The sequence below is a fragment of the Lolium perenne genome, chromosome 5 (genome assembly GCF_019359855.2).
Source record: "Lolium perenne isolate Kyuss_39 chromosome 5, Kyuss_2.0, whole genome shotgun sequence".
Classification (NCBI taxonomy): domain Eukaryota; kingdom Viridiplantae; phylum Streptophyta; class Magnoliopsida; order Poales; family Poaceae; genus Lolium; species Lolium perenne.
Genome location: NC_067248.2, coordinates 41269752 through 41289709, shown reverse-complemented (window position 1 = coordinate 41289709; position 19958 = coordinate 41269752).

The window sequence follows — 19958 nt, the reverse complement described above, 5'->3', positions numbered from 1 at the left end:
ATTTTTTTAAAATTTTAAATTGCATTTTTACTCAATAGGTTCATATGCACCCGTGTGTTTTGAATTAAATTTACGGTGGCCCTCGCAAATGTGAGGGCAATATCTTAAATTTCTACATAATATGTCTCAATAGTTCTATAGAAACATATATTATTATGTCATTGGAGTTAACATGGTTCTTTATTAGATCATATGTCATTGGAGTAATGTTTTCACAAAATACGTACCACTAAATATTTATTTTATGCATGGTGATATAACATAATTACATCAAATTATTTTTATATTGCAAGATAGGATGTAGCTTTTACTGGATGCTTTCAGTGTGAGATCAACACCATATCATAATAAGGATACATGGGGTCAAATTATGTTGTGTGCCAAAATGGATATTAGAGGTTCATGTCTTTTAATAGTAATTAAGGCTAGCTCAACATATCTGCTGGTTTACAAATAACTATCAGTTTCGGTCAGGTCGCGGAATATATTTATTTGCCATGAATTGTTTTGACCAATTTTTCATACTATTTTTTATAGTATGTGCTTTAATATGATAGCTATGGTTCATTAAGAAATCATTAAAGGATGTGGTTAAACCAAGAAACAACAATCAAGTGCTTCTAGCGGTAGTCCCTTTTATGATTCTCTTGTTCGCAAGCTTATGATTTCTTCATCGATGGATAATATATCTTAACTATTAACAATTTGTTTGAGCACTATTTAAAATTGAAGTGTCGAAAACTGACTAACTTTTTTTCAATTTATATAGTCCCTCCATACCGATTTACAGGGGAATTACACGTTTCGAAGAAAAAAACTTTGACTATTAAGTTGATCAATAAATTATAAGATATATATCACAAAAATTATATCATTGAAAACTTCTTTTGAATATGAATCCAATAGTATATTTTTTATGGCATATATTTAGTATTTCGTTGACCAAATTCATGATTAAGTTTTTTCTCGAAGTGTGTAATACACCTATAAACCGGTGTGGAGGTAGTATTCTTTCTACTCAATAGGGCAGATATTAAACAAAGTAGTTAAATCTTGCAAATGATGTAATGGACTTACTCATGGTTAGACTAGGCATAGTGCTAGCATCTTAGCTAGTATCATGCATATTGGTCCCAAAAAAATTATGATGTGGCAGCTAATTGAGAAACAGAGAGAAGATTTGAGTTACATAGGTAGATATCGTGTCATAGCACATATTACGAGGAATTTTATTGACAAATAAATCTTGTAAACAAATTTACATCGGGATTCTAAAATGCAATAAATATAGCATGCATATGATACTACTCCATGATACTACCCACTATAGAGATAGTACCATACACAATTATCATATGTATGATACTACTACATGATATTTACTACAATGACAAGCCTTAGAGAATTTGAAAGATTACACTAGTAGAAAATATGGCTTATGTTTGGAGCTGCTCGGAGCTTTAGCACCGGTTATGCTACGAACCCAGACTAAAGGGTGCATTATAACCGGTTCGAGCAGCCATGGCTTTAGCACCGGTTCGTGCCACGAACCGGTGCTAAAGGGTTGGCGTCAGCCAACCGGTGTAAAAAGTTTTTTTGCTCCCCACGCACCCCCCGTGGATCGCCTTTTTTAGCTTTGTATAATACAAAAGAAAATGATAGAAAATTCAAAAAATATTTAGAGATTCATGTATGTTACGCAACTTACTATTAGGGAAAATTAACAAATTTGGATTTCTGACATTTTTTGCAAAAAAGTTAAAAAAAGATAAAATGGCATTAACTTTTGCATACCACGTTGGAAAAAATGTATAATATATCAAAATGATCGTGCGAAAAAGTTACGACCCCGTATACTTCTGGGTTTACCCGGTTAGCCAATTTTTAGATTCTCAAAATTCCAAATGGAAATATGAAAGCAAGAAGATTTTACATTTTTTATTTTGAAAAAAATTAAAATTAAAATTCCTTCCTGCATAAAGATTACTATTACTAAACCATAAAGGTTAGCCAATTTTTAGATTTACAAATTTTCAGGATTTTGCCAAAGAAATAAAATTTTAAAGAATTAAAAATTTATTGTTTATTTATTTATTCAAGATTATTATTACATCATTAATTTTATTTAATAAAAAATTACTTGGAATTCAAACAATAAAGAAGTGTGATATCGTGACCAACAAGTTAATAGGATTGATATAATACTAGTATCAATAACATGAGAGCGAAGCGTGGTAGTTCTTGTCACTACTGCGGGATGGGAAGGAACTCGAAAGTTAAGCGTGGTAGTGCTGGAGTAGTGAAAGGATGGGTGACCGGGCGAGAAGGTTGACCACGAGTAAGTAATTTGACTAGAGATTAAGTGTAGTTAGAGACTAAACACGTCAAATAGCTAATATGATAGCTAGGGTTCATTAAGAAATCATTAAAGGATGTGGTTAAACCAAGAAACAACAATCAAGTGCTTCCTGTAGTCCCTTTTATGATTCTCTTGTTCTCAAGCTTATGATTTCTTCATCGATGGATAATATATCTTAACTATTAACAATTTGTTTGAGCACTATTTAAAATTGAAGTGTCGAAAACTGACAAAAAGGATGACTAACTTTTTTCAATTTATATAGTCCCTCCATACCGATTTACAGGGGAATTACACGTTTCGAAAAAAAACTTTGACTATTAAGTTGATCAATAAATTATAAGATATATATCACAAAAATTATATCATTGAAAACTTCTTTTGAATATGAATCCAATAGTATATTTTTTATGGCATATATTTAGTATTTCGTTGACCAAATTCATGATTAAGTTTTTCTCGAAGTGTGTAATACACCTATAAACCGGTGTGGAGGTAGTATTCTTTCTACTCAATAGGGCAGATATTAAACAAAGTAGTTAAATCTTGCAAATGATGTAATGGACTTACTCATGGTTAGACTAGGCATAGTGCTAGCATCTTAGTTAGTATCATGCATATTGGTCCCAAAAAAATTATGATGTGGCAGCTAATTGAGAAACAGAGAGAAGATTTGAGTTACATAGGTAGATATCGTGTCATAGCACATATTACGAGGAATTTTATTGACAAATAAATCTTGTAAACAAATTTACATCGGGATTCTAAAATGCAATAAATATAGCATGCATATGATACTACTCCATGATACTACCCACTATAGAGATAGTACCATACACAATTATCATATGTATGATACTACTACATGATATTTACTACAATGACAAGCCTTAGAGAATTTGAAAGATTACACTAGTAGAAAATATGGCTTATGTTTGGAGCTGCTCGGAGCTTTAGCACCGGTTATGCTACGAACCCAGACTAAAGGGTGCATTATAACCGGTTCGAGCAGCCATGGCTTTAGCACCGGTTCGTGCCACGAACCGGTGCTAAAGGGTTGGTGTCAGCCAACCGGTGTAAAAAGTTTTTTTGCTCCCCACGCACCCCCCGTGGATCGCCTTTTTTAGCTTTGTATAATACAAAAGAAAATGATAGAAAATTCAAAAAATATTTAGAGATTCATGTATGTTACGCAACTTACTATTAGGGAAAATTAACAAATTTGGATTTCTGACATTTTTTGCAAAAAAGTTAAAAAAAGATAAAATGGCATTAACTTTTGCATACCACGTTGGAAAAAATGTATAATATATCAAAATGATCGTGCGAAAAAGTTACGACCCCGTATACTTCTGGGTTTACCCGGTTAGCCAATTTTTAGATTCTCAAAATTCCAAATGGAAATATGAAAGCAAGAAGATTTTACATTTTTTATTTTGAAAAAAATTAAAATTAAAATTCCTTCCTGCATAAAGATTACTATTACTAAACCATAAAGGTTAGCCAATTTTTAGATTTACAAATTTTCAGGATTTTGCCAAAGAAATAAAATTTTAAAGAATTAAAAATTTATTGTTTATTTATTTATTCAAGATTATTATTACATCATTAATTTTATTTAATAAAAAATTACTTGGAATTCAAACAATAAAGAAGTGTGATATCGTGACCAACAAGTTAATAGGATTGATATAATACTAGTATCAATAACATGAGAGCGAAGCGTGGTAGTTCACTGTCACTACTGCGGGATGGGAAGGAACTCGAAAGTTAAGCGTGGTAGTGCTGGAGTAGTGAAAGGATGGGTGACCGGGCGAGAAGGTTGACCACGAGTAAGTAATTTGACTAGAGATTAAGTGTAGTTAGAGACTAAACACGTCAAATAGCTAATATGATAGCTAGGGTTCATTAAGAAATCATTAAAGGATGTGGTTAAACCAAGAAACAACAATCAAGTGCTTCCAGCGGTAGTCCCTTTTATGATTCTCTTGTTCTCAAGCTTATGATTTCTTCATCGATGGATAATATATCTTAACTATTAACAATTTGTTTGAGCACTATTTAAAATTGAAGTGTCGAAAACTGACAAAAAGGATGACTAACTTTTTTCAATTTATATAGTCCCTCCATACCGATTTACAGGGGAATTACACGTTTCGAAAAAAAACTTTGACTATTAAGTTGATCAATAAATTATAAGATATATATCACAAAAATTATATCATTGAAAACTTCTTTTGAATATGAATCCAATAGTATATTTTTTATGGCATATATTTAGTATTTCGTTGACCAAATTCATGATTAAGTTTTTCTCGAAGTGTGTAATACACCTATAAACCGGTGTGGAGGTAGTATTCTTTCTACTCAATAGGGCAGATATTAAACAAAGTAGTTAAATCTTGCAAATGATGTAATGGACTTACTCATGGTTAGACTAGGCATAGTGCTAGCATCTTAGTTAGTATCATGCATATTGGTCCCAAAAAAATTATGATGTGGCAGCTAATTGAGAAACAGAGAGAAGATTTGAGTTACATAGGTAGATATCGTGTCATAGCACATATTACGAGGAATTTTATTGACAAATAAATCTTGTAAACAAATTTACATCGGGATTCTAAAATGCAATAAATATAGCATGCATATGATACTACTCCATGATACTACCCACTATAGAGATAGTACCATACACAATTATCATATGTATGATACTACTACATGATATTTACTACAATGACAAGCCTTAGAGAATTTGAAAGATTACACTAGTAGAAAATATGGCTTATGTTTGGAGCTGCTCGGAGCTTTAGCACCGGTTATGCTACGAACCCAGACTAAAGGGTGCATTATAACCGGTTCGAGCAGCCATGGCTTTAGCACCGGTTCGTGCCACGAACCGGTGCTAAAGGGTTGGCGTCAGCCAACCGGTGTAAAAAGTTTTTTTGCTCCCCACGCACCCCCCGTGGATCGCCTTTTTTAGCTTTGTATAATACAAAAGAAAATGATAGAAAATTCAAAAAATATTTAGAGATTCATGTATGTTACGCAACTTACTATTAGGGAAAATTAACAAATTTGGATTGAGTGTGGATTTGTTACCACCGGGTGGCACTGCCCCCCTACTCACTGCCGTCAGATGATGGACTGGAGATTCGTTCTGAAGTGTGAGGGAAGCTGCAGAACCAAGTTAAATCTCCTAACTTCCCGTAAGCTATTTACTTAGATGCTAACTATGCGTCGATGTATCAGAGAAAGGGGCAGGACTTTTGCATTTGGCAGTGGGATGGCAGAAGTTGTACAGCATTACCTGTTTCAAGTTCAGATTTTTGCTATTCATGAGTGAAATAGTTTACTGGGGTTGGACCAGTCAAAACGCATGCTGCAGCATGAATGGAAGAAGTTAATGCTGGAGCATGCATGCCTCTCCATAATTGGCTCAATTTGCACGCGGCACTTCCTATATTGTTGCTGTGTCGATAACATTGCACCGGGTCACTAGGATACGAACGAAGACTACTTATACGATTCAGATAGCTGGAAAATGCGAGCCTACTATTTACACTGGTCCAACGTCCGTAGTACTCAAATATACAATACGGACTAAATACTTCAGCATACACACATGCAAAGGCGAGAACAACAGATGGGAATAAAAAATACTCGACACAGTGGCTCGATATCTCAAATGACCAGCATTGGCTGCTCCTCTTGATTTAACCCTGGCTGATGGGAGAGCCATTGCGGCGGCTCGGCGGCGCGACACACCATATCTACTTGGTAGCAATATCAGTGTATTGAGTTCAAATGTCTGATCGTGTGTAGATAGTCGTGCCTTGAAGAAGATTTTGGAGACAATTGAGACTAGCTGACGTAATAGATAATCCGTAGTTTGTGAGCAACTTGGTTTCCAAATCCCACGTTGCCAACAATTAAGGCTCGCAAATCACACACTGCAACCAATCTAAACCACACCTACACGGACCAAAATAGCTTTACCATAGTTGCATGCACTCGATGTAGAGAAAAACGCAAAGGACTAGCATCGCTGAGATGTTTCAACCAACATGGAAAGGCTGCAGCGCATTCAATATGCATGTCTGCAGGTTTACACATTGAGAGATCGAGTACTACGTACTGTGATTTCTGGTGAAGGTTTGACCAAGAGTAAAATGTCTACGTAGTATCCAAACAAATGGCTGCTCTCAAGACTCCAGCGGGTAGTGTTCTTGCCAAAAATGAAAGTCCACTCCGAAGAGTATGTACATAGAATCGAGCTTATCGAGGAACACTAGCCGCGCAACACTCAAATATTTTGTTCTATCAACGGCTCGTACCACACTTCTTTATTACGTCCTCCTATTTTTCTCTCTTGCAGCTGGACCTGGCCATTTCTTCTGCCAGATTAGCTCGTGTCCATGCACACTTTAATTTTTTACCTGCAGAAGTTGCTGCATAGTTTGGCACCATACCAGACATTGCTTGCAGCTTCCGCCAATAAAGTCTGACTTGAAGTCAGCACGGACAGATGATTTGCAGGAAGAGCAACTAATTAGAATAAGCCTAATGGCAAGCAGATCGAATCTAAATGATTCATCGGACGGCAGCTAAAGGGGGGGTATTGCCACCGGGTGGCAGCAACATATTTTGCAATTTGGATTTCTGACATTTTTTGCAAAAAAGTTAAAAAAAGATAAAATGGCATTAACTTTTGCATACCACGTTGGAAAAAATGTATAATATATCAAAATGATCGTGCGAAAAAGTTACGACCCCGTATACTTCTGGGTTTACCCGGTTAGCCAATTTTTAGATTCTCAAAATTCCAAATGGAAATATGAAAGCAAGAAGATTTTACATTTTTTATTTTGAAAAAAATTAAAATTAAAATTCCTTCCTGCATAAAGATTACTATTACTAAACCATAAAGGTTAGCCAATTTTTAGATTTACAAATTTTCAGGATTTTGCCAAAGAAATAAAATTTTAAAGAATTAAAAATTTATTGTTTATTTATTTATTCAAGATTATTATTACATCATTAATTTTATTTAATAAAAAATTACTTGGAATTCAAACAATAAAGAAGTGTGATATCGTGACCAACAAGTTAATAGGATTGATATAATACTAGTATCAATAACATGAGAGCGAAGCGTGGTAGTTCACTGTCACTACTGCGGGATGGGAAGGAACTCGAAAGTTAAGCGTGGTAGTGCTGGAGTAGTGAAAGGATGGGTGACCGGGCGAGAAGGTTGACCACGAGTAAGTAATTTGACTAGAGATTAAGTGTAGTTAGAGACTAAACACGTCAAATAGCTAATATGATAGCTAGGGTTCATTAAGAAATCATTAAAGGATGTGGTTAAACCAAGAAACAACAATCAAGTGCTTCCAGCGGTAGTCCCTTTTATGATTCTCTTGTTCTCAAGCTTATGATTTCTTCATCGATGGATAATATATCTTAACTATTAACAATTTGTTTGAGCACTATTTAAAATTGAAGTGTCGAAAACTGACAAAAAGGATGACTAACTTTTTTTCAATTTATATAGTCCCTCCATACCGATTTACAGGGGAATTACACGTTTCGAAAAAAAACTTTGACTATTAAGTTGATCAATAAATTATAAGATATATATCACAAAAATTATATCATTGAAAACTTCTTTTGAATATGAATCCAATAGTATATTTTTTATGGCATATATTTAGTATTTCGTTGACCAAATTCATGATTAAGTTTTTCTCGAAGTGTGTAATACACCTATAAACCGGTGTGGAGGTAGTATTCTTTCTACTCAATAGGGCAGATATTAAACAAAGTAGTTAAATCTTGCAAATGATGTAATGGACTTACTCATGGTTAGACTAGGCATAGTGCTAGCATCTTAGTTAGTATCATGCATATTGGTCCCAAAAAAATTATGATGTGGCAGCTAATTGAGAAACAGAGAGAAGATTTGAGTTACATAGGTAGATATCGTGTCATAGCACATATTACGAGGAATTTTATTGACAAATAAATCTTGTAAACAAATTTACATCGGGATTCTAAAATGCAATAAATATAGCATGCATATGATACTACTACATGATACTACCCACTATAGAGATAGTATCTTACACAATTATCATATGTATGATACTACTACATGATATTTACTACAATGACAAGCCTTAGAGAATTTGAAAGATTACACTAGTAGAAAATATGGCTTATGTTTGGAGCTGCTCGGAGCTTTAGCACCGGTTATGCTACGAACCCAGACTAAAGGGTGCATTATAACCGGTTCGAGCAGCCATGGCTTTAGCACCGGTTCGTGCCACGAACCGGTGCTAAAGGGTTGGCGTCAGCCAACCGGTGTAAAAAGTTTTTTTGCTCCCCACGCACCCCCCGTGGATCGCCTTTTTTAGCTTTGTATAATACAAAAGAAAATGATAGAAAATTCAAAAAATATTTAGAGATTCATGTATGTTACGCAACTTACTATTAGGGAAAATTAAAAATTTTGGATTTCTGACATTTTTTGCAAAAAAGTTAAAAAAAAAGATAAAATGGCATTAACTTTTGCATACGACGTTGGAAAAAATGTATAATATATCAAAATGATCGTGCGAAAAAGTTACGACCCCGTATACTTCTGGGTTTACCCGGTTAGCCAATTTTTAGATTCTCAAAATTCCAAATGGAAATATGAAAGCAAGAAGATTTTACATTTTTTATTTTGAAAAAAATTAAAATTAAAATTCCTTCCTGCATAAAGATTACTATTACTAAACCATAAAGGTTAGCCAATTTTTAGATTTACAAATTTTCAGGATTTTGCCAAAGAAATAAAATTTTAAAGAATTAAAAATTTATTGTTTATTTATTTATTCAAGATTATTATTACATCATTAATTTTATTTAATAAAAAATTACTTGGAATTCAAACAATAAAGAAGTGTGATATCGTGACCAACAAGTTAATAGGATTGATATAATACTAGTATCAATAACATGAGAGCGAAGCGTGGTAGTTCACTGTCACTACTGCGGGATGGGAAGGAACTCGAAAGTTAAGCGTGGTAGTGCTGGAGTAGTGAAAGGATGGGTGACCGGGTGAGAAGCTTGACCACGAGTAAGTAATTTGACTAGAGATTAAGTGTAGTTAGAGACTAAACACGTCAAATAGCTAATATGATAGCTAGGGTTCATTAAGAAATCATTAAAGGATGTGGTTAAACCAAGAAACAACAATCAAGTGCTTCTAGCGGTAGTCCCTTTTATGATTCTCTTGTTCGCAAGCTTATGATTTCTTCATCGACGGATAATATATCTTAACTACTAACAATTTGTTTGAGCACTATTTAAAAATTGAAGTGTCGAAAACTGACAAAAAGGATGACTAACTTTTTTTCAATTTATATAGTCCCTCCATACCGATTTACAGGGGAATTACACGTTTCGAAAAAAAACTTTGACTATTAAGTTGATCAATAAATTATAAGATATATATCACAAAAATTATATCATTGAAAACTTCTTTTGAATATGAATCCAATAGTATATTTTTTATGGCATATATTTAGTATTTCGTTGACCAAATTCATGATTAAGTTTTTTCTCGAAGTGTGTAATACACCTATAAACCGGTGTGGAGGTAGTATTCTTTCTACTCAATAGGGCAGATATTAAACAAAGTAGTTAAATCTTGCAAATGATGTAATGGACTTACTCATGGTTAGACTAGGCATAGTTCTAGCATCTTAGCTAGTATCATGCATATTGGTCCCAAAAAAATTATGATGTGGCAGCTAATTGAGAAACAGAGAGAAGATTTGAGTTACATAGGTAGATATCATGTCATAGCACATATTACGAGGAATTTTATTGACAAATAAATCTTGTAAACAAATTTACATCGGGATTCTAAAATGCAATAAATATAGCATGCATATGATACTACTCCATGATACTACCCACTATAGAGATAGTATCATACATAATTATCATATGTATGATACTACTACATGATATTTACTACAATGACAAGCCTTAGAGAATTTGAAAGATTACACTAGTAGAAAATATGGCTTATGTTTGGAGCTGCTCGGAGCTTTAGCACCGGTTATGCTACGAACCCAGACTAAAGGGTGCATTATAACCGGTTCGAGCAGCCATGGCTTTAGCACCGGTTCGTGCCACGAACCGGTGCTAAAGGGTTGGCGTCAGCCAACCGGTGTAAAAAGTTTTTTTGCTCCCCACGCACCCCCCGTGGATCGCCTTTTTTAGCTTTGTATAATACAAAAGAAAATGATAGAAAATTCAAAAAATATTTAGAGATTCATGTATGTTACGCAACTTACTATTAGGGAAAATTAACAAATTTGGATTTCTGACATTTTTTGCAAAAAAGTTAAAAAAAAGATAAAATGGCATTAACTTTTGCATACGACGTTGGAAAAAATGTATAATATATCAAAATGATCGTGCGAAAAAGTTACGACCCCGTATACTTCTGGGTTTACCCGGTTAGCCAATTTTTAGATTCTCAAAATTCCAAATGGAAATATGAAAGCAAGAAGATTTTACATTTTTTATTTTAAAAAAAATTAAAATTAAAATTCCTTCCTGCATAAAGATTACTATTACTTAACCATAAAGGTTAGCCAATTTTTAGATTTACAAATTTTCAGGATTTTGCCAAAGAAATAAAATTTTAAAGAATTAAAAATTTATTGTTTATTTATTTATTCAAGATTATTATTACATCATTAATTTTATTTAATAAAAAATTACTTGGAATTCAAACAATAAAGAAGTGTGATATCGTGACCAACAAGTTAATAGGATTGATATAATACTAGTATCAATAACATGAGAGCGAAGCGTGGTAGTTCACTGTCACTACTGCGGGATGGGAAGGAACTCGAAAGTTAAGCGTGGTAGTGCTGGAGTAGTGGAAGGATGGGTGACCGGGCGAGAAGGTTGACCACGAGTAAGTAATTTGACTAGAGATTAAGTGTAGTTAGAGACTAAACACGTCAAATAGCTAAAATACTAGAAATTCTGAAAAAATAGAAAAAAGAGGGAGTGGAAAATAATTAGAAAAAAAAATGGATAAAAAATGGCACCGGTAGCGGGTTCTGCTGCGGCAGCGTTTTGGGGCATTTTCCTACTGCGGTAGACCATTTAGCTCTGGTTCGTGTTACGAACCGGTGTTAAAGGTTCTCCTGCCTGAGCGCTCGGCAGCTGCCACGTGGTGCCCCTTTAGCACCGGTTCGCAACACAACTGGTGCTAAAGGGGGAGGCTTTAGCTCCGATTACGTTGCACTGGTTGGGCAACCGGTGTAAAAGCCCCTTACGAACCGGTGGTAATGTCCAGTTTTCTACTAGTGTTAATTGACGCTTGAATTCCTCCTTGTGAATTGTATCTACACTACTTAAAAAGGAGGAATGTGTTGCTTATTCTGCCCAGACTCCAATACGTCAAGATCTTCATCGTAGTCGAGCGTTCCTTTTCCGCACGGGCTGAACTGGGCCAAAAGCCCGAAACCCAGCTACCTCGTCACGATGGATCGTGAGCCCAGCACCCGAAACCCTCACCCTGAGCTCGTCATCCTACTCCCCTGAGCGGATTCCACGACCCGAGTCGCCGCGTTGCACGAGCTGTCGCCGTCGCGCGAGTCTCCCCGGCGCAGCCGCCTCGATCCTGCAGGCCGGTGGCTAGCACGAGCCAGCACGCGAGGCCGCTACGCGAGCCTGCCCGTCGCCCGACGTTGCGCAAGTATCCCGGCACCGCCGCCGTCGCGCGAGTCTTCCCAGCGCCGCCGCCTCGATCCTGCGCGCCATCGGACGCCACGAGGCAGCACGCGAGGCCGCCACGCGACCCTGCCCTTCGCCGTCATGCGAGTCTCCCCGCTGCGGCCGCCTCGATCCTGTACGCCGTCGGCCTCATTTTGTCATCGTTGATGCAGTGTATTTATCAAATTTCATTTCTCTTGTTAGATCCAGCTGCTACAGCCACACATCAACCATAGGACAGATGAGCCGGTGGAAGGTAATGATACCGTTGCTAGATCGAGCTGCTCCTCGCCTCCTCCCCCTTCTGTTACTTACCTACCCTCCTGATATTGCTTACTGACAAGGTATCAACTTGTCAATGCCTATGGATTGTAGGCTAGGGTTTAGTTGGAAGTAGAGGGCAAGTAGATCTCGAAGGTTTCAGCCGAAAAGTACTCGACCATTATGAAAACTAGGGTTTGTAGACAATGATTCGATGATTTCTGCGTCCCTCGACTCCACCTTATATAGGAGGCGGAGCCGAGGGATTCGTGCTGTACAAGTTACAAAGTCCGGGAAGGTTTCTAACTCATCCCGCAAGATTACAAATAAGACTTCCTATTACAATTCTAGCTTTCCTTAATACTATCTTGGGCTTCCAAATCTTCTTATTCTTCGGGTAGTGGGCCTTCAGTAAACCCCGGGTACTATCTTCGGCAGGCCCATTTGGGATGCCTATGTCAGTAGCCCCCGAGATTTTGCTTGAATCGTAGGGTCAAGGAAAATCTCCACTGTTTATTTTTATTCGACAGCTTCGACTTTTCTATATTTCTTCTCATAAACATCTATATTGTACAGGGATAATGGTAATTGGGGCTAGTTCATCTGATGGATCAGGTACTAGTTAACTGCTCTAGTGGCAATCCGCAAAAACCTACTTCAAGATCACGTCCCTAGACATGACCTCGGGATACCGGTGTAAACTTCGACAGGTGCCGCTTAAGGTCTTACCATTCTGTCGAGTCCCAGTAAAATTTATTGGGTACCTAACGCGTCCGTTAGGATTTTTCTTCGTATCTGTTGATACGGATAAAAGTAGCAGAGCGCAGTCTTTGGCGATGCCACGCCCAGCAGAACGGATCTGGGGTCTTACCTTCGCAAATTTGCGGCATTCAGAAATTGATCGCAACTTTGGCGTTCTGAAAATATATTGTCGAGTGCTTTTTCGGCTGTTGGAATGGCACATTTTATCGAGTCAAAGATGACTTATATTGCTCTCCCGATGGGAGTATACGTAGAGTTAATTATAACTCGAAATATACTCTTTTGCTCTTCTATCTTTCTTTTTTCTCTTTCTTTCTTTCTTTTTTATAATTTCATCGGGCACGCGAGCAGCGTTCCCGATGGGAGTAGCCCCCGAGGCTACAGCCAAGGATTTGTACTTGGGTGTAGGCTCCACGCCTTATGCCGATATATTTTCTTTTATCTCCCGAAGTTTTATAATTTATCGGGTGCGCGAACAGCGCTCCCGATGGGAGTAGCCCCCGAGGCTATGAACAAATATTTATATTTGGTCATAGGCTCACGCCATTTCCATCTTGTCCTTCTGGATCCTTTCCTTTTTTCCAAAGTAGCCCCCGAGCATTTGATCAAAAACTTGTATTTGATCAAAGGCTCTACATTATTTTTCCGTGTCGCCTTTTATGAAGCTGTTGAGTCGAATTTTTTCTTCTGGCAAGATGATGTTGTTGCTGACGACAGCCACGATTGCTTGTCAAAAATTTGCGACAAGTCTTTTCTCGCTGCCATGCGGGCCCAATTAATCCACTATCTTGACACGTCGTGCAAGTGGGGGACACACGTCCTCCGCTTTTTCTGGCGCACGCACCGTAACTTCCCCAACGTTGAATTACTTTTTTACCCTTGTTGCCACGTGGCTATCATCTGTCACACATTTTCCTTATCCAACGGTTCGTCGTTTCACCGCACCCCTATATAAGTTCGTCTTCTTCCTCTTTGGGCACTTCCGCTCGCGCCGTCCTCCTTCTCTCAGCTGCAAATTTCTCCTGCGATCCACAGCCTCCTAAGCTCCTTGCCTCCCAGCTGCGAATACTGCGCCATTGTTGATGCCACCTCGTCGATTGACAAGGCACAGCACGCCGGAGTCCTCCATGGCCGCCGTGGATCTTGGGGCGGCGGAGTGGGAAAGATCAAAAATTTCCACTCAAGACGTCAACATGCTGAGGAAGCTGGGGATCAGCAAGAAACCCAAGGCATTGTGCTTCCCCAGTGAGGAAAGCTACCCAACCCCTCCAATGGGGTACCGGGTAAGTTTTGTCGACCACCTCATCCGCGGTCTTTCCGCCCCCATTCATCCTTTTCTCCGTGGACTTCTTTTTATCTACGGTCTGCAACTCCACCACCTCACGCCAAATTCAATCCTCCATATCTCTATTTTCATCACTCTGTGCGAGGCCTTCCTTGGCGTCCAGCCTAACTGGGCGCTATGGAAGCGCATTTTCTTCTGCCGCCGGAATGGCTCGCCCAATGTCGCCTATAATATAGGCGGCGTTGTGATTTCTATTCAGCCCACTGTCGACTACTTCGACGTCAAGCTTCCTGACTCAGTTCAAGGATGGCGCAAGAAGTGGTTGTACATTCAGGAGGAGAATCATGGATGTGCGGAGGACAACATCCCTCCTTTTGATGGCGCCGAAAAAATCTTTCGCCGCCGCTCCTGGGACGCGGAGGCCACCGAAGAAGAAAGGGCGTCGACAGAAACCTTGATGGCTCGTATCCACGAGTTGCAAAATACTCGCGGCAAAGAGTTATCAGGTGTCCAAATTACTGCATACTTTCTTAGGACTAGAGTGCAGCCGCTTCAGGCTCGCAAATATCCTCTATGGAAATATGCTGGCGACGAGGACGTGGATCGGCTGTCGGTGAATTTGGAGGTCAAGGATTTAGAAAGACTTGTCCGAAAAATTTCATCTCTCAGCAAAAAAGATGCTGTCCCTTCTTCTTGCCGTGTGACGCCATTCAGCGCCGCCAATCCACTTCCCGAGGTAATCTTTGTCTACTGTCTTGTTGTTGCTTTGCTATCTTTTTTGTAACTTCATTTCTGACATCTCTCCCTGCTTTATTTTGCACAGAATCATCCAGACCTTGTCTCGCTTCCTCCTCTTCCTGAAGGTGGAGAAGTCGAAGAAAGGGCCATTGTCACTGATGACAATCAAGAAGCTCCGTCTTTTGTGAATGAACCCGTGGATTCTCGAAAATCTGCGGGATCTTCCGAAGGCACTGCGTCTGCACAATCTCCTCCTCCCGCTGTTTCTCCAAAAGGCAAAAGGAAGAGGAATGATGTCGAAGATTCCGGCACCACCAAAGCCGAAGAAGTTGATCCTTCACGACAGAAGGCAGCTTATGATCCATATCTCGAATCCCTCGTCAGCTCGTGAGTCACTTTTATTTCCCCTTATTTTTGTACTCGAAATTTTTGTCTTATCCTGCTTTTTATGCTGTCGATTTTTAATCACAGTGATGATGAGGAAGAAGTACCAACTTGTGATGTGGCTCCTCGGATGAGCACATCACATACTTTACTTGCCTCGGATACGCTAGTTGAAGGAGAAGAATCCTCGCCTCCTCAACAAAACATCGTCACCACTACTCCGCCATCGAGCCCCCTTGCTCCTTCACCAAAAAGGACAAGGATCGAAACGATCATTGAGCCTGCCCCTCAATTGGGTAGCTCTTCTACTCCGCTCTTGGATGATGTAAGTTTTTTAACTTTCTTGCCAATATCTATATTTCCTCTATTTGCTTTTTTACACCTTCACTCTTTTTCCATACCGATGTTTCTCTTTCTTTGTTCTTTGTTGACAGCCCATGATCAAAGAGCTTATTCGCATCGGATCCCAATTCATTGGGTACCGTGAGTATGCCAGCAGAACTGAAGGTAATAAGTTTTTTGCTGTCGTTGTTTCTGACTTCTTGCTCCTGTTTTTTGTAGCAATTTTGACCTTTCTTTTCTATTTCGACAGAGAAACTTGCAGAGGCCAACAAGCTCGCCGACACTCTTGCTCAAAAACTGGAGCAAAGTGAAGCGGCCCGCAAGAAAGCCGAACTTGTTGCTAGCGAAGCCAAAGCAGAGGCTAATGAAGCCAAGGCAAAAGCTGCTAGTGTCGAGGAACTGCAGAAGAAACTTGAAGATGCTGAAACTGCTTTAAACGAGCACAAAGCCGCATAGGCCACTCGTGAGCAGGGGATCCTCAAGCGCCTGAAATTGCAAAATCGGCGCTTTCAAGGTAGTGTTATCGATCCCTTCTATTTTTTATGGGACCTGCTTTTTTCTTGCTTTTGACCGACGTTTATTCCCTGTTGCAGGCCAAACAAACCAAGAGTTTGAGCTAGAGAATCCCGACAATGATCCTCTCCTAGACACACTTTCTTATTTGGAGCTTCATGGATCCGAAATTCGTGAAGGCGTGATGAATGCTGACGCAGGATTGTCAAAACTATTCCCCTACTTCTTCCCGAAGAAAGAGGAGCCCAAGACTTTCCTTGCCCTTGCCCAGAGCTTCAATCCATCAGAAGACCTTGGGCTGAAAATGCGCCAGGAGAACATGAAAATTGCTATCGAGAGCACTGTTGCCTTGGTCGCTGACAGCCAACAAACTATTGACTGGATGAAAGTTGGCGACACCGAGCAGATAGAGCAAGCAAAATGGCGGTCTTTGATCAAGGCAGCTGATACGTCTCCGACGTATCGATAATTTCTTATGTTCCATGCCACATTATTGATGTTATCTACATGTTTTATGCACACTTTATGTCATATTCGTGCATTTTCTGGAACTAACCTATTAACAAGATGCCGAAGTGCCGATTCTTTGTTTTCTGCTGTTTTTGGTTTCAGAAATCCTAGTAAGGAAATATTCTCGGAATTGGACGAAATCAAAGCCCAGGGGCCTATTTTTCCACGAAGCTTCCAGAAGTCCGAAGGAGAGACGAAGAGGGGCCACGAGGGGGCCACACCCTAGGGCGGCGTGGCCCCCCCCCCCCCCCTGGCCGCGCGGCCCTGTGGTGTGGGGCCCCCGTGCCGCCTCTTGACCTGCCCTTCCGCCTACAAATAGCCTCCGTGACGAAACCCCCAGTACCGAGAGCCACGATACGGAAAACCTTCCAGAGACACCGCCAACGCCGATCCCATCTCGGGGGATCCAGGAGATCGCCTCCGGCACCCTGCCGGAGAGGGGAATCATCTCCCGGAGGACGCTACACCGCCATGGTCGCCTCCGGTGTGATGTGTGAGTAGTCTACCCCTGGACTATGGGTCCATAGCAGTAGCTAGATGGTTGTCTTCTCCCCATTGTGCTATCATTGTCGGATCTTGTGAGCTGCCTAACATGATCAAGATCATCTATCTGTAATTCTATATGTTGCGTTTGTTGGGATCCGATGAATAGAGAATACTTGTTATGTTGATTATCAAAGTTATATCTACGTGTTGTTTATGATCTTGCATGCTTTCCGTTACTAGTAGATGCTCTGGCCAAGTAGATGCTTGTAACTCCAAGAGGGAGTACTTATGCTCGATAGTGGGTTCATGCCTGCATTGACACCGGGACAAGGATGAGAAAGTTCTAAGGTTGTGTTGTGCTGTTGCCACTGGGGATAAAACATTGATGCTATGTCTAAGGATGTAGTTGTTGATTACATTACGCACCATACTTAATGCAATTGTCTGTTGCTTTGCAATTTAATACTGGAGGGGGTTCGGATGATAACCTGAAGGTGGACTTTTTAGGCATAGATGCATGCTGGATGGTGGTCTATGTACTTTGTCGTAATGCCCAATTAAATCTCACTATACTCATCATGATATGTATGTGCATGGTCATGCTCTCTTTATTTGTCAATTGCCCAACTGTAATTTGTTCACCCAACATGCTGTTCGTCTTATGGGAGAGACACCTCTAGTGAACTGTGGACCCCGGTCCAATTCTCTTTACTGAAATACAACCTACTGCAATACTTGTTCTACTGTTTTCTGCAAACAATCATCTTCCACACAATACGGTTAATCCTTTGTTACAGCAAGCCGGTGAGATTGACAACCTCACTGTTTCGTTGGGGCAAAGTACTTTGGTTGTGTTGTGCAGGTTCCACGTTGGCGCCGGAATCCCTGTTGTTGCGCCGCACTACATCTCGCCGCCATCAACCTTCAACGTGCTTCTTGACTCCTACTGGTCCGATTAAACCTTGGTTTCTTACTGAGGGAAACTTGCCGCTGTGCGCATCACACCTTCCTCTTGGGGTTCCCAACGGACGTGCCAACCACACGCATCAAGCAAATTTCTGGCGCCGTTGCCGGGGAGATCAAGACACGCTGCAAGGGGAGTCTCCACTTCTCAATCTCTTTACTTTGTTTTTGTCTTGCTTAGTTTTATTTACTACTTTGTTTGCTGCACTAAATCAAAATACAAAAAAAATTAGTTGCTAGTTTTACTTTATTTGCTATCTTGTTTGCTATATCAAAAACACAAAAAAATTAGTTTACTTGTATTTACTTTATCTAGTTTGCTTTATTTACTGTTGCTAAAATGGCCAACGCTGAAAATACTAAGTTGTGTGACTTCACAACCACAAATAATAATGATTTCTTATGCACACCTATTGCCCCACCTGCTACTACAGCAGAATTCTTTGAAATTAAACCTGCTTTACTGAATCTTGTTATGCGAGAGCAATTTTCTGGTGTTAGTTCTGATGATGCTGCTGCCCATCTTAATAATTTTGTTGAATTATGTGAAATGCAAAAATATAAAGATGTAGATGGTGATATTATTAAACTAAAATTGTTCCCTTTCTCATTAAGAGGAAGAGCTAAAGATTGGTTGCTATCTCTGCCTAAGAATAGTATTGATTCATGGACTAAATGCAAGGATGCTTTTATTGGTAGATATTATCCCCCTGCTAAAATTATATCTTTGAGGAGTAGCATAATGAATTTTAAACAATTAGATACTGAACATGTTGCTCAAGCTTGGGAAAGAATGAAATCTCTGGTTAAAAATTGCCCAACCCATGGGTGACTACTTGGATGATCATCCAAACCTTCTATGCAGGACTAAATTTTTCTTCACGGAATTTATTGGATTCAGCTGCTGGAGGTACCTTTATGTCCATCACTCTTGGTGAAGCAACAAAGCTTCTTGATAATATGATGATCAATTACTCTGAATGGCACACGGAAAGAGCTCCACAAGGTAAGAAGGTAAATTAATGAAGAAACCTCTTCCTTGAGTGATAAGATTGATGCTATTATGTCTATGCTTGTGAATGATAGGACTAATATTGATCCTAATAATGTTCCGTTAGCTTCATTGGTTGCACAAGAAGAACATGTTGATGTAAACTTCATTAAAAATAATAATTTCAACAACAATGCTTACCGGAACAATTCTAGTAACAACTATAGGCCATATCCTTATAATAATGGCAACGGCTATGGTAATTCTTATGGGAATTCTTACAACAATAATAGGAGTTCACCCCCTAGACTTGAAGCCATGCTTAAAGAATTTATTAGTACGCAAACTGCTTTTAACAAATCTGTTGAAGAAAAGCTTGGGAAAATTGATATACTTGCTTCTAAAGTCGATAGTCTTACTGCTGATGTTGATCTTTTGAAATCAAAAGTTTTGCCTAATGAGAATCATCATAATAAAATTGCTACTACAGCAAATGCCATTCAAGTTAGAATTAATGAGAATATAAGATTAATGGCTGAACTGCGTGCTAGGTGGGATAGAGAAGAAAATGAAAA